The following is a 16,996-nucleotide window of genomic DNA, read 5'->3' as shown; positions in this document are numbered from 1 at the left end:
TGATCACATATTCATATACTTTTTAAAAAAACAGGATTCATAATTTTAAATGGTAAATTATAGGCGTTGTCTCTCGTCTTGTTGAAAACTGTTATCAGTTATAAAGGCCAAGAGTCATAATATGAATATAATTAAAGACGTACAACTTAGAGAGTAAAACTATGCGGAACGGCTACGACAGTGTGACAGCTGGCAAATGGTCAATCGTAATCCGTGAAAGACGGCCTCTTGTCAATTTACCTGTCAGGGTTTTATTCTGACTGTTCCTGTCAGTTCATGAATGGTAGCAACTTGCGTGCCCCCTTAGCACTATGGCTTAAGCAGAATTAGGTAAAGAAAATGCAGTGACGTTAATTTGCAATTTCTTAGACGTCACTGGTCTAGAATTACTCAAAATGCTGTGTTGTCATCACAATTAACATATTAAAACAATTCACATAAAACAAGGCATGCTTATCAAGGGTAACATTCGTATATTGCATTCAGTTCCACCAAAACATCTCAGTCCATATTAGTTCGACACGTAAGCGTTTTGAATCTGCAGTAATATCTTTTATTTTTATCGATATAGGTCGTAAGTGGGAAGGTCTGCCAACAACCTGCAGATGGCCGTGGGTTTCCCCCGGGCTCTACCCGGTTTCCTCCCACCATAATGCTTGCCTCCGTTGTATAAGTGAAATATTCTTGAGCACAATGCGGATCTATGACACCTTCACAAGGAATAAAGCATGGAAACTTAAATTTAGATTTGAAGACAGTATATATATTTGTCAACACACTTAAACCAACCACTTAGTATCTTGACAGTTTTGTGGAAAGAGAAGATTACAAAAATGACTTAAAATGATAAAATATTTGTTTTACAACATTAGACAACATGTTACGGAAAGACGAAGAAACCTGCCAGAACCGGATGTGAAGCTTAACATGCCTTGATCTCTACTTGTGTTTTCATTCTAAGGGGACTTAAAAACACTTTAGTGTTAGGGTGTTTTTTTTCCAACATTCAACACCTCAACGACTTCAAACAAAATTTAACAGTAGCTTAACTATATAACTGAGATCCTTTTTCAGTGAAAAACAGCTTAAAAAATAAAATCTTGAGTAACAGAACATTTTTTAGTTTTTCGGAAGTTTCATGCTACGACCTGAGTGTTGTGCTGTCAAGATTGAAAACGCCTGCCAGCAGGATTGTCAGTTGTGCTTTCTGTCGTGAAATGGATTATTATGAAAGATAATAAAATTATAAAAAAAAAAAAAAAACAAAAAAAACAAATACGTCTAATCTGTCTTTAGAATTATAATCTGCCCAGCTGGAAGGAGAAATAAGAGATAGAGAGGTGAAATGACCGCAGGCGGCCAAAAAATTCCGTCTCGCTAAGCTGGAAGTCTCCTAGAAGTCAGTCAAGTGTGCAAGCCGTTGTGTATAGACAACCTCCGTCTCTCGGTCTTTCAAACTTTGTCGAAGTAGCGCTTGACTAGTTGACAGATATTTATGGATGGCGGGGACTAAAATAGCCATATCTTCTAGAACAAAAGCACTTAATCTCCTGTACATGTTTTACCCATGCTAAAAAGACCCTTTAAACAATCCAAAGTTACATGGGTAAATGAAGACCTTCGATGTAAGCCATTCAGGTCTTATGATCAGGTAAGGTGACCAGTTCTGAATCGTCTGACCCGTGAGTTCATACTGAGCACATTACGTTCGTGTGTATATAGCCTCTAACCCCCGTCTGAATGACAGAAGAACGTCGGGAAAATTTACCGTCCGAGGTTCATAATAGTTTTCTGAGGATCTGTCAAATAGTGACAAGCGGGTTCATGATAGAACGACTGGTAAAAAGCGGGCGCGGGCGTCTCTCCTAGGTACCGAACGAAGATCAGTGACCTTGACCGCTAAGAGAAGAAGTGTAGAAGTTTAATAGCCCTTTTAGCCTAGGGAAGATTGCCAACTTCTGTAGGCGCGAAAAAGATTGAATTTCTCTTATCGGAGATAAGTCATTTCATTCGTCTACCCGGGAACACTCCGGTAGGGGAGAGAGTTTATAAAAACTTCTGAGATCGCGCTTGAGATCATTCGATCCGTTGCCCTTTTAAAATGTAAAGCGGTTTAGCAGAGGAAATGTACACCGTGAGGTGAGAAGACCCAGTGTCTGGTTCGAGCCGTTTCCCCCCCACACGAATTAGACCATCATCATGGGTGTATAGTTGTTCCCAAGGGGTTGGCACGCCGATGGTATCTCACCCTTAACAACCAACCTATCTCAGTCACAGAATTGCTCTGCTACCCTAACAGGACGAGAACATATGCGCTCTGTACGCCATGGAAGCCACAAATACTACGTCCAGTTGTTAAATCAACCGGTGTTTTATGTACATAACGCCCTCTACCCTTCCAATAGCAAGAGTGGAACAGAAAGTCTAATCTTTAAAAAATTCTTTGTATAAGAGAACGGAGTGTAGGTCTTACTTTCAAACTGCACGTGGAAAGTTATCTTCGCAGTCAGGTTAAGTCTGAAAGCATTGGGTTTGATAAAAAGCCAGGAGGAACTTGAAGTATTCCTGCTTGTTGAAAGTCTCTGGCCATTCGCCTGTGGATTTGTACAGAGAATCTAACAGCGTATAGCAGCATTATCTGCTCGCCCCTGCGTCTGCACAGCTCACCGACATATCTACGCTACCAGCCTAATGAGCGAGTAACATGTAGGTAGATGAGTACGCTTAAGCCACGTCTCGGGAACCAACGACCAGCAAAGACGTACATACGGCTGTCCGTCCGTCGTACATGTTCTCAGTTCCGCTGTGTTACAACTCTTGTACCATCAACTCTGTGGAAGAGGCTTAGACGAAAGAGTGCGAGCTGCCTCTAAGAAGGCAGCAATATTATCGACGCCTTGTGTTACTGTCTGTGTACTGCTTGTGTTTAACGGTGACCCGACAGGATGGCTGTTTACGCTGTAGTTCAGTAGCTCCATGATACATCGTCCACCTCTGGGTCTCCACCATAGGTATAGGGGCTAACCACGGGGTAACGCGGCAAACACCCATCATACCAAGGCGAGAAGACAAACGGGCCTGTTGGGAAGTAAGTATATTGCGGGTGACTTTCATCGTATAAATACACCCTGTCTGCGTCTTGTTTCTTGTCAATCCCGTGCCCTGTCTGATTAAGTCGTCGAGCTGTGGAGGAGAAGCCGAGAAATTGATGTTTTATTTGTACGAACTTCGCTACACTTATCTTTGACCACTATCCACTGACTTTGAACTGCTGTAGGGTGAAAGCTGTCAGTGGTCTGCTTGTACAGAGATATGGCCCACTCCTGCGCCCCTACCCTCTTTATCTCTACACACATCTTCTACTCTGTCCACGTCTTTACCCGCCTGGTTAGAGTTCACCGTAAACATTCAACAACATCAACATTTAACAGAAATATAATTTGAACATGTTTGCTTCATCTCTTTTTTTTTTATCCGGCCGATTTTTTTACTTAGGTTTCAATCCTGGTCATACTGTGTTATTACGTTTTTCAGTCTTGGAAACTGTTGTCGTTATAACATTCATGGACAGGTAAAATCATATGTCGGTTTATTTTTTTTTCTGTCTTATTTAAACATCATATTGTCTTGTGAAAAAGTGTATATTATCGATCCCGTAATTTCCGATTGTCACCTAGTATAAAAACGGACGTTCGGACGTTAGAAGGGTTTATCCTGGTTGTGTTCTAACAATTTAAAACAAACTACAACAAACCCTCTTTTACATTGAGGAGCAGTACAAATTATTACCATGGGCGACTGTTGAGGTAGTAATAAGCTGGATGTAGAGAGGGCCATTTTTTATGTTGTTCTAGTTTTTCCTCGTTAGTACTTAAATATCGTTAAACTTTTATCGCATTAGTTAGAACATCACGAAGTGTGAAAAAATGATGCAAACCATTCTGAACCATTGCTAAAGTCTTATGATTTTGTCTAATTCTTGTTGGTACATGCTGATGTGTAACTTTAAAATTGTTTAATAGCTTATAGCTATTTCCACTTGCGAAATTATTTTCCTACGTAAGGTTAAAACTTTTAAAGATATTGGCATGAACAATCATCTAGTAATGAGCATACGTTAATGATTTTTAGATACGTCATTTAAGTTGAATTTAATTTTTACCGCAATAAGGTATAAAGTGATAAATCAGTAAAATGCTAACAATAATTATATTCATGGATCAATCAAATAAATAAATAAATAAATATTCATGACTATAACTGCCACCTATAAACCTCCATTATGTTAACCGGCTTTACCCAGCCAATTGACCATCGTATATCAAAAATATCCGTTAGTCATAATCCTTTCAGATGGTGAATTTAAAGAACGGTTGTTGAGTTAGATCAGTATCTTTGATATGCAGTTGTGTGAAAAAGTTTTAATGGAAACAAATACACAAATAATAGGTAAATAATATAACAAACTCCATGTAACTGTACAAAGATGCATGCAGTACAAACAGATTGAAATCGCATGTTAAAAACAGGTTTTATTGATATGCTTTTTATCAAATTTTTATACGTACTAAAATACAATTTCATCTGTACAGATGAAGTGTAATTGTATTCATGAATAACAAGTAAGAAAGTCGAAATCAGATAATTGATAATTTCTGTAGATCCTACAATTTATATCATAATGTTATGAAAAACGCCTTTGTCTTGTTTATATAAATTACTGTGTTGGAGGTCAAGACCTAGTTCACTACGACACTTAGAACCCACGTGTGCATGGGTCTGGCACATTTGTACGGACGGTAGTAAAACAGTCAATGAGCAGTGGTGAGACTCCTTCATCTCCACCGACATTAATTTCCTCTCGAACGTGTAAACTGTCATGGTTGTGTCAGGTATGATGGACGCACTGGCTGGCCACCGGTGATTTGAGGCTGTCAGCTTTACCAGCTGATCAGCGGTCAGTTCCCTAGCTGGACATTGTTTACGGTCTGTCGCTGTCATCCCGATATCGCTCCCCTTGCCCCGCTCTGCTTCCCCGCCCCTCACCTTGTCAGGTTAGATCACACCTTGACCGGGTCATCTCAGGTGAAAATGGGCGGAGTCGGTTATGGATTTTTGTTGATAGTGTTTTTGGTAACTTGTCGCTGGTGATTTATTGCCCGCTCATGTCGTCCTAGACCTGCCAGAAGGGACACTAATACTGACCGTTAATAGAGCACTAAGCTGGTAGATTACAGACGCTGTACAGACGCATAAGGTAAACTGAATGGAAGCGCTCTATGCTTATTATTCTGTTCCCGAACACCACCATATCATTAGTTTATGAAAAAGAACATATCCAATGAACTGACGAACCTTTATGCTAACTCACACGGAAGTAAACATTAACATATCTCTTTACATTTTATTCTGGTGTTTATTGTCAAGAGTGACGCAACTTGGGAAGAAAAAACACGCATTAGCTTTATATTACACAATTTGTTGATGAAGTGGAAATATATAACTTTAAGATATAGTTTTTAAAGTTTCGCTGGGGTATATATTGTCAAGAACGTGTCTTGATCTGATTTCATATTCGTTACCTCGCCCCTCCCCTATCCCCCACCTCAAGAAAGAGACGCATCTAGATCATGGAATCATTGAAAGATCGTAAAGTCCGTTAGGTTTTTGTATCCCCTCCCGCTAGAACCCAAAGCATTTAATGAGAACGAGCAGTTTTATTATTATATTTGTTTCATCAACATTTGGAAACCGAAAAATCTAATTAACTCATTCTCAGGAGACTTTCAGAAATATCTTATAGAATTATGATGAAACTAATAAAAGACTTTTACGAATTAGCCTGTTTTAACAACAAAAGTTTCGGTAATAACAGATAACGATGGAAAGGACTTGAATGAGCATGGCCGTATTCTGTTGAATATGATATTAATAAATAATGAGACAGCAAAATTATGATGCATGTAATTATTTCATTTCAAGCCACAATATAATCAACGCGTCGGTGGTGACGGAGGCCCTACGCTACACAATTAATGATAATGGCGTTATATTCATATATTTATTAGTGTTCCCCAGACACTTTTATTTTATGGATGTTTTTTTTTTACCTATAATCAGTTGCGTTTTTAATATTGGGAAATGGAAACTCATCTTGCTGAGCGACTTGATTGTATTATAATAATATCAGCTAAACACAAGGCAAATGAAAAAAGTCTAGTCGGAGAAGACAAGAGATTTCGTTACTGCTATTGTTGATTCCTTGCCAGTGTATAAGCCAACATCGGAATCTAATAAGGCTGAGTAAGTTGGTACAAAGCCGTAACGTTCATATTGCTGATAGTGAAAATATCCATACAGGCCTGCGTGATAGTATATCTTATCCCAGAATTTATTGTCTCTGCTCAATTTTTAGAGAATGATTACCAGACTCCAAGGCGCCGTTTTCTAGTCGTGGTCAAGATTTTAGATATACCCTTATGCCGCAAAAGTTATCTGATTAACGACTGTACAGATGTTTTCTGGGACCCTTCCTTTATAAATTGAAGCACGCATATGACTTGACCCTCATACTCAGGTTCTTCACTAGTTCACGTATACGAACAACGACTAAGCAGTAGCCTGCTTGGTAGCAGAATACATTCTTGAGGAACCTCCAAATGAGTAGGCGATTGGCTTTTTGTGCAAATTTATTGACCTAGCGGGAAATTGACACTGATGCGAAAGAAACACACGAGTGACCAACAGGCTGCCTATTAGATGACCATACATCACTTCCGGTCATTTCACAAGGTTTCCAAAACTAAATGGTAATTTCTGTGGACATTTATTAGTGCTCCGCAAGGATTGCCAAGACGTTGTCTCTGGAGACTCGCGGACGCTTCTTGCGAAATCCCAACGCGAAATCCCTCACACAATAGCCAGAAAATCGAACATTTTTGTCGCGACAAAGATCATTTTGTCTTAAAACACTTGTCTGAGAGGATCTTTGCCGAATCTGCAGTCTCCACGTGTCCTCATCCTGGCAATACCTTGTAATCAAACAATGCAGACGTACAGCCAGAGGGTTAAACTCTGACAACCACCGGCCATAATCCTGTCACAACATGTCACGTCTGCGAGATTCCCGTGCAAGTCTAATGTTACCGCAAATACAACGCCATACATTGGATTCTGTAACAGTTTTTGTACTGTTATACAGTGATGGGTCCTGTATGTTTGCTCAAGACCTTAGAATAGCCTGCTTTCGCGATATCGCAACTCTTTCTCATCGAGCTACTGTTTCAAGTGCCCCCTGTCAGTATATTTATGAGAGATTACTCTACAGATAGCTTCACTGTAGGAAGTAACATAACTGGAGGAGTGCTCCACGTGTGCTGGAATTTCTGTCCTGTACCTTAGTAGTGTGTTACACAAATAACGAAGAAAACGTTGTATGCTATTATTGTAATGTCACAGCTTTTTGCATTGAAACTTCTTATTCCATTTTCAAGGCAAATCACAACGATATTATGCCTACTAAATATACTGCTATTAGAGAAAGCAAACATACAGTGAGTCTTATATTGTTAAAGGTAAAGAAAGAAAAGCATTCAATGCTTCGCATGCAAACTCACAACATGACTCCAAAAGGTGGGTGAAGTCTGCAGAGCAAATTGAGACAATAGGAAGGTGAGTCGCAGAAGTACCGAACTACACATGTCGTGAAAATGGTAGAAAAAGTTTCCGAAAGCGTGGACATTTTATTTTTTTCTGCTACAATAAATTTAGCAATACCACCCCACTGTAATATACACTGTAGTGTATTGCGTTCAGTGTTACAGTTCGTTTTCAGTGGCGCCATGCAAATGATGACCTGATAATATAACGTGATAAACATACATTTTGGTAAATAATTTTTTGACTTCTTGTGGTATATGCACATTTTTACAATGTTAACTGTAATGGAACAATTTCTTATACTTTGGAACTGTATCGATAAAGTTTCATATATGCATGACTGCCGAGCTTGGCACAGAACATTTGATACGTATGGGTTTAAAGTCTGGAGTCCTCGACAAGAAACTTCACTAAGCTAAGGCTGTATTCATTGTGGCATCGGTCAACAATTCAGGGGCTCAGAGTCATGGTAAAACTACGGTATAAATGTGGAAAATGGTTCTAAGCAAAATGCAAACTGACTTTATCCAAAGGCAACATATACCAACAAATGCAAAGAGATATTAGTCAGTGTAAGATGCGGTTTTTTTCATCTCATATCATGACGGTTTTTTTTTTCGTAAAATAGCTTTTATTTGACCGCTCGCTTATCCATCTTTAACAAACGTCGTGTGTTTAGCAAACTGTATCGTCAGATGCTCGCGTCATCTGTGTGTATCTCGTCGTAATTTATAGGCAACATCAGACAAAACTGAGCCAATGTTTACTTAGTGTGGTGTAGCAGTGTTGCTGTAGAAAGCTGAACATCTCCAGGCCTTGGCCTTTTACATGTTTCTCTAAACTATCAGCTTCGCCAGTGTTACATTTATTTATTTTCATTTGTTCAACGCTATATACTTAAGAATTTTCACTTATACGAGGGAGGTCAGTTTTATATGGGTGGATGAAGCCTCAAGGTCCGGGTTAAACCGTCGACCTGTGGTAAATTGTTGACGAAGTTTCCCACGTTTGACAGGTATCCACACCATATTGGTAGAAGACAAATGGCTTCAACGAACGTTAGACTGCGAAAAAGGAAATACTGTAGAGTCTTCAACCGTTTATTAATTGTCCCCAAGGCTGCACACAAAGAAAGCGGGGGGATCTCCAAGGCCAGGTTTGAACCCGTGCCACGTTTGTCCTAGCGACTTAAAGGCAAGTACATTTAGCCATTATATAGCCATGACTCGCCCCCACCAATGCTATGTAGAATTGGGAGGAATCCGTTAATCAGACTCTGTTGTAGATGTATACGTTCCTGCCTGTTACCCGTCTGGTCTTCGAGCTGTAACCTCGGGTAACCTTAAACTCTGCTCATTTATTATTCAGAATAGCTGCGAAAATAAAGCATTTATTATTTCTTCCACCATCTCGAACCGAGGGAAGGCTGGCTTATTGTCAGATTTTGCCTCAATTTTGCCCACTTGGTTTCTCCTTTGTCACAATCAGTAGCCGCTGGATGCAGCTTATATATTGTGATCAATGTCAAGACGCTTCCTTATTCAGAATTAATAGTTAAGAAGTGTCGACAGAGAGTCGGACATTCAAACTGATCAATGGATTCTCATGCGCTGTTGTCATCTCCCAGTCTCACCTCCAACGATTAACCCTGTTCAATCACTGCATGCTGACAAACGTCTCCAGTCCGTGTTCGGACTTTTCGAGCTCAGAATCAAATCTGAGTTTTCAGAGCCACCTTAGTTGTCGTAGGTCCCGGCGTGACCAGCCCTAACCGGGGATAATTATGCCTGTATGGAAATAAGTGCAGACTATAGGTCGAATCTGATCCACCTCATGTACATTGTCTTGGTCTTGTCATAGGGCTACGTAACAGTCTGTTGTGGCAACAAGCGTAGATAGCTTGGTACAACTCCTGAGTCTTAAAGTATATTTTCGGTCTATATATTTTCCAGAACTAGAAAACTTAACAAACTATGGAAATTTTTTTCCTTCGAAGAACTGCAGCATTTGTAAGCGAATGTTTATGTTCTGTTGTATAGCTTTGAATAATTATGGTGACCTACCTGTTTAAAAGCGTTTAAATCTGAACGAAACCTGTGTTATATGCTTTTCTATCTTAAACATTATATGAAGTTGAATTTTTAAAGGGATACTCTGAATTTCACAACTGACTTCGGTGAATATATTCTTGATTTGATCTACTCGCCAAGGTAAACTAAACAACGGCTTACTGTTATTGGTATAACTTTTTGCATTCCTATGGTAAAATAAGCCCTGGGCTAAATAGTTCTGAAAGCAGTGCGTGTTTTTCATTGGTGATGTGGTAAACCTACCAAAAGTTTTTTGGAGAGATGGCACGTCTATCCTCCTTTCCGTTACAATCGATAAATGTATGTTTTATTTCTCAGTGAAAATGTCTCAATATTGCTCGCAAATCAGCAAAACTGTAATGTGTTTTTGATTTATGAGGGTTGATTCAAAGTAAAGCAAATAACACGACCGATTTCTAGATGGTACAATAAATCTTGACTTAAAGACATAGCCAAGGTGAAGAAGAATGCTAGTCTAACAATGGCAGTCGGACTTTGCTCATTCTAATTTGGTCAAGCACACGTAGTTTGTTTACTTCAGGGAATTTACGATCCTTAACTCTATTAATACAACCAGCTGTGCTATATTTGAGGGGTTTTACAGCTTTTGATTGGATGATTACCCTACCGTGGTACTGTTAGTCAAATCAAGTGTCCATAAATCCACAAACTAAACCATGCACATTGAACTACCATGGACAAATTGCAAATAAAGTCTCAGTGAGTGATCTTTAAAAAATCCTTTGAAATCTTTTATAATTTATACACTCGGGAGAGAAATATATTAAATGCAGTTTCTACCTAGTATAACTTTCTGTTTGAGTTATATAAAAGAATGATATTTGACAGGGACAGATGGGCGAGAAGAACCCAGGAATTCATAACAAGAAGTTCTCTATTTATTTGATCGAAATCCAGATGAGCTTTTCTGGAATACCACAAATTCCAATGCAACATGCCCTCAATTGTCAGTGAGATGGGCTGAAGAATGCTTCAAGCCCGTTTTGGTTGGCTTATTATATACTTTCTTAGGCCTGAATATTGATTGGTTATAAAGCATTGAAGGGTAAGGTCGTTGTATTCCAGCTATAATTTTAAACGTAGACCTGTCACATTTAAGTTTTAATTACAGACTACTCTATGTCTGACTGTTTTATGGGGGGTCTATTCTCCCTCTCCATTTAACATGCAACCAATTTTCGTTCTGCAGAAAAAAAACTTTTGAGTAGTTTTGACATAGACCGAGATCTGCAAATCTGCGATACTCTGTAACGTAAAACTATTAAATAATGAAACTGTTAAATAATTCCTTCATCTGTATGTGGGTGTATGGCTACATAGATGGGCATAAAGGTTTGGTAAATTCTGGTTTAACTTGTAAGGCTGGACCCTATCTGTAGTGAAGGAAATGCCATATCTTAAATATTTCTTAACATCGACAATGTATTGACAGATGGCTTACGCATTAGCAATATGGGCCTACACCTTTCTGGAAAAGGCCTGTTGTTTGCGTATCCCTACGATATTGTCAGTACAGATGGAGATTGTGACCATACTGAATGATTTAATGAAAATATTCAGTACATCACCCGAGATGTTTACCTAAATACCGTTTTGATATTTTCGGTTTATACCCAGAATACGATCAACACGTTCAAATGAGACGATGGGATCATAAATTAAGAGCCGTCCGCCGATGGAGTAGTCAAAGGTACTAAACATGGACAATCTGTGTTAAAGCTTCAGTCAACAATAAATGACACGAGCGTCATTTAGGTCGTCAAAAGATGAGGAAAAAGCACTTATTTGTGACTGGTTGTCCCTAAACTCATGAAAATCGTCTGTTCGTCGGTCGCAGTCGTGGTATTTTTCACAGTAAAGACTAAAAATTATCAGTGTGAATGCGAGAAATTAATTATATCATTGGTCACAGGAGCGAAATTCTCTGATACAGATATATAATAAGAAAGTCCAATACAATTATGCGCGCCACCTATGTTGTTCACCTTGTGTTGCCTCCCCTTGATGTCAAAATAGATAATTAGTTTATACGGATCGTAAAATAAACTTCTGTGGACAACAAGACACATTGTCTCCTGTTATGCGGTCTACAATTACTCACACACACACACACACACACACACACACACACACACATACACAAAACACTTGTTTTTCAAGCCTAACATAACAACTTGTGTCATTTTCATTCAATGGAAACACAAATATGTGTTAAATGAATTTGAAGTTTGTTGTTAAACAAAATAATAAACCACAAACTTGTGTTGATTTATTTATTTATTTATTTGAATGGTGTTTTTACGCCGTACTCAAGAATATTTCACTTATACGACGGCGGCAAGCATTATGGTGGGTGGAAACCGGGCACAGCCCGGGGGAAACCCACGACCATCCGCAGGTTGCTGGCAGACCTTCCCACTTACGGCCACTTATGTTGAATCAAAATAAGGTAATTTATGTAATACAACAAAAACTTTTGTGTTTGTAACATCCAACGCATTTTCTGTTCAATTAAAAAAACAAGAGTTGTTGAAATTTGACAGATTTTTGCTGGAAAGAACACAAGTTTGTGCTCAAAAATCACAAGTTTTTTTTGGGGGGGGGGGTGGTGTACGTATATTATATAATCCAGTTTGTAAGTGTTAGATCGTGTGATGATTCAAATCCCCACGTTTTAATTAAAAAAAAGGTTGATCCAGGATAGACCACTGAAGTTTCCGTTACTTTACAACCAATGTACTGACTAATGTGTGAAGGACGGATTGGTTTTGGCGAGACCAAGACTTCGGTTAAACGTCTGAAAGATTTTTGTGGAGTTATGTAGATCTGTATGATCTCAATGAACATTCACATGAAGTACATTTGAATTCTTTTTTAATAAGTAGCTTAGATCTCCGTCGCAGGCTGATTTCGGCCGCTTTACGTTAGGGCATTCCTGTGGACATAGGATTAAATTGTTGTCCCTATGCGGCGCGCTGTAGTCGAGGAATTCGTAGGCCTACGTTGAACTTTTTCGGAGGTTTGCACCTTCAGAGTGCCTCCTGGAGCAATTATTCACGGACTAGGCGTTGGAAATTTGAAGTAGATGTCCTTGTCTAGAAAATAGCCTTTCGTGCCTATGCATCTATGAAACTGATGATAACTGCTCCTACCTTTATTATGGTACCAGCTTTATTTAATACTTATACAGGCCTACTACTTGTATATCTTACACGTATTATAACCCTATGTTACTTTGGGAAACTGGTGTTCCAGGGTGTGTTTTAAAGGGTCTTGGGACTTGTTTTTGGTGTTACTGGTAGGTATAATGTTATCAAGCTGATGACACAAGCATGAACTTGAAGGTATACGTGAAGTAACCCAGCTGGAATGATGGTGCGAAATTAGCAGTCGTCTAAACAGAAAAATAATGATGAAGCGAAAGTATCACTTAATTTTGCAAGAAAATTGAAAATTTAACAGAACAATAGAAATGATTATGGCACAAACAGCAGTCATGGCATGACATCAGTGGCGGCACGAGAGTAATAACTGTTACAAAAAAAACCCCGTTGTTTGTTTAAAATTTTGTGTGAGTGTAGATTCTGGGGAAAGGTATAGCCGAGCGATTGCAACAAAACGTTAACGATGATGACAGATGACTTTTACTTGCAAGGAGATAACCATGTATAGGATGGCTTGAAATAATAGTTATATTTGAATTACTGCATAGCTACTACCAAAACGATTGAGTGAAAAAGTCTGTTATAAAATGATAGTGTGATTTTGGTGCCGCCAGAACCTGAATTATCAAGGGTAAACAACCGTTTCTTCACTGGATACCGAGTACTGAAAGGTTTTACATTTCATACAAAGTATTAGGAGTTTTTAAATTGGTTTCAATTATTGTTATCATGTTTCTAGATTTCATGCCAACTACAGTTGTTTCTACACTAAAATATCATGCATCGTGAAATGTGTGCGTTCGATACAAAGTATATGAGTTCTGACACCAGATATCAAGCATTGTATGTTTCTAGATTTGCTACAGAGTGTTTTCAAATAACATAGCCTATACAGTTTAGTAAGTCTGTATGGTTGACATTAAGAATTGTAACTTTGTCACACTGAAAAAGTTTTGTACGATTTTACATTGGGCATCATGTATTATTTTGTAATACAATGTTTTTACAGTTGATATAATAAGTATTGTAAGTTATGTATTGTATAGTTCTATAATGGATATCAAATATGCTACCGTAGCTTGGAAATATGCCTGGAACGTTTAATGCATGCGTTGTTCTTTTTGTTTTGTGTATAAACTTGTACATTGGTCGAGCTACTTCGGCATCTCGTTGACTTCCATTTCTGCGGCTTTTATTGTAGATTAAATGCGTGTATAACACGGGCGAGGTTTAATACCACACAGATACATGTCCTAATACTTATAAACACACGGTACACGATATAGTACATGTATAAGTACATGTGCATGCATTTGGAATGAATGAATGAAAGAATGCTTGGGGTTTAACGTTGTACTTAACAGTTGCATGCATTTGTGTTTTGAGCATAATATAATACATATAATATATGGTACACTTATTTGAAATCAAGTCGTCAAATCCGACATTCCTATACCAGGCGTAATCATAAAGGGGCGTTCCAAGTCGATAAGTCCATTTCCATAGCAATTTCCAACTCAAATATGAATATGTTAGAAACAATTTATATAAATTGGAAATTAAAGCCGGACCTAGTGGTTAGGGTACTGGCGCAGCACAATTACTCAGATTTTCCCACTAATGAGGTCGCTGTGAGTTCTTGTCCTGCTCATGCCGGCTTCCTCTCCAGCAGTACATGGAAAGCCAATGAGCAATCTTTGGACGGTCGTGCGTTTACCCTCAGATTAGCCCGGTTTCCTTCGACCATAATGCTTGCCGCCAATGTAAAAGTGAAATATTCTTGAATATGGCATATACACGAATTAAATAAATAAATAAATCAATGATGCAGGGTGACAGTCGATATTCTATATAGACATGGCATCGAATTGCAATTTCAATCTCATAGTCTGTGAGGGAGGCCTGGAGGCCGAATACAAATTCAGGTACCGCAGTTGCGTTTGATTGAAACTACTCATAAAAGCTTCATATAGATGATATTTCCGAAATAAAAAGGAGCCTGATGAGTGAAATACATATAAATCGTTCTGAATGGCAATCATTGTTATAATTGACGAATGTATAATTTGATAATGGAGACGAAGGCACATTAAAGCCTGCGACAATGACAACAACATGAGAAGTGAAAATTTTTATTTCATTAATAATATTAGCATACTGGGTCTTCAATAGAGGAAATTAGTTTAATCTGCTGTTGTTTATTTGCCTTGAAGTAGAGGGAATAAGCCGTTTAAGTGATCTTGTGGTATAAGAAATGCGACTACCGCATGTAATGCATTCGATGCGACCTGACAGTCTCTAACGGTATGTGACTGCTTGCCCACTGGTATCAGTCACAGTAATTGTCTGTCAGCACCAAGCAAACCACAGATACACGGTTTCTCAGAGATATTGGTTATGATAAGGTCACATGGAACGGAATATTGACATATGGCAAACCAAAAATCAACATAGTTTTGATGGTGAGTGTTAAATGTAACTGAGTCAGTGTTGAACTTTCTTTATCCACTGGAAGGGATTACTTTTTCCTAAGAACGAGGTGGAGCAAAATCGACAACGATACATCATAGTCGACAATTTTGACCAGTTTTCTCGGTGCAAAAACGTTAGATGACGGTGATGAAACCGAAACTAAACCTTCCCTCGATTGGACGCGTCATACATGTATTGAGAATTTTGGATTACTTTTCGTACTGTTCTCAGGGTGACTGAAAATTCGAAGAAAAACACGAAAAGTACACAATGGAAAATTTTACTACACTTTTTTTTTAAGCGGTATTAATTTTATAACTCAATTTCCGTTAAACTGAGATCAAGGGGATGTATAAGCATCAATTTAATACACGACTCACTCCGCGGGTTGCGCAGGTGAATAATTCTAACTGCATGTACCAAGTGCTTAACGGCGCATGCGCTTTATAGCACCAACAATAATTTCATACCTTCGTGATATCAATCCAAACAGCCTGCTACTGATTTATATGATTTTGTCTGAAAGTCGAAGTTAAATTAGTGGGATTTGTCAACTCCATTGTAATCGAAACTAGAAAACTGTACACAATAGGCAAACAGGCCCGTAAGAATAGGCTGAAAATGGACAATGCGCGCTTATTTCTGCCTTTCAAATGAGATTACAATTTAATTCGGCGTATGTACTACGTAAGAGAATGTTTGCAACTCCACACAGACATTTACGTTTTAATGTCATACTGATAAATGTTTATTTTGGAGTTCATTGTGTTTTTTTCAATTTATTTGAAATTTTGGTCCTGAGTGAAGAAGTTAAGCTGTTTTATTCCGGAAGAAAAGTCTTTAACAACTTAATACTTTAAGCGTTATTTTCCTGGGAAACTGAAGTTTTATATTTTGAACCGAGCACATCTGTTGACATAAGTCATGCTGCTTTAGCTGTCGGATGTAAATTAAGGAAAAAATATTATGGCTTTTACCTCAAGCCATCGACGTTTGGAAGTTTATTTCTACTTTGATAAATTTGCAGAAGGCTTTGTCTGGTTTTGCTTACTTGGCCAGAGTGACAGGAAAAAGACCTCGCGCGTCCAGGTTGCTTGGTGTCTAGCTGTTCTCTGAACACGATCTATGGGATCCACATACGGGCACCTGCTGTGATCGAGCGTCCTCTATAACTACACGCGACGGGGACTCAGTCGTTTTTGTCCATAGGTGTACATGTTAAATGATTCGAGTAAAGCATGATTAATAGGCACTGTCGCTGCTAGCACCTACATTCTAGTGCCTACAGTGATCATTTAGCCGCCTTGACAACTCCACATGGCTTCAGCCAAGGCATGCGGTCACTCGGCTTTACTGCCATCCACTGTAAACGTGGAGGCGTTTGTTACTGGCGACCTGAACGGTTGCTTTTTACGAGGTGAAACCCCATAAAATTGCATTGTCCCTTCAAGTTGTCCTTCAGGGAGTCTCGAAAGGACTGAGCCTGTACGGACGTGGGGACTGTGAAGAGCAATCAGTTCATACCTGATGCGCTCTCTCCATATCCATTCTTCGAGAGAAAGATGACAGCTAAGCGATAATCGGCCTCAA

General features: G+C 38.8%; 1 protein-coding gene across 2 annotated transcripts in view; it reads left to right on the top strand.

Annotated features, from left to right (window-relative positions):
- Window positions 1-2,090: 2,090 nt before the first annotated feature.
- Window positions 2,091-16,996, top strand: part of LOC135469303 (homeobox protein Meis1-like) — a 125,041-nt gene continuing 110,135 nt past the window's right edge. The window contains exon 1 of one of the 2 annotated variants that reach the window (XM_064747922.1): window positions 2,091-3,088. The gene's annotated coding sequence lies outside the window, so the exon portion shown is untranslated. The remainder of the gene's footprint in view (window positions 3,089-16,996) is intronic. The other variant, XM_064747923.1, reaches the window with a different exon arrangement.

Source organism: Liolophura sinensis, chromosome 6, assembly GCF_032854445.1.
Source record: "Liolophura sinensis isolate JHLJ2023 chromosome 6, CUHK_Ljap_v2, whole genome shotgun sequence".
Lineage (NCBI taxonomy): Eukaryota > Metazoa > Mollusca > Polyplacophora > Chitonida > Chitonidae > Liolophura > Liolophura sinensis.
Note: the sequence above shows the minus strand (reverse complement) of the source record. Positions and strands in the feature narration are given on the sequence as shown.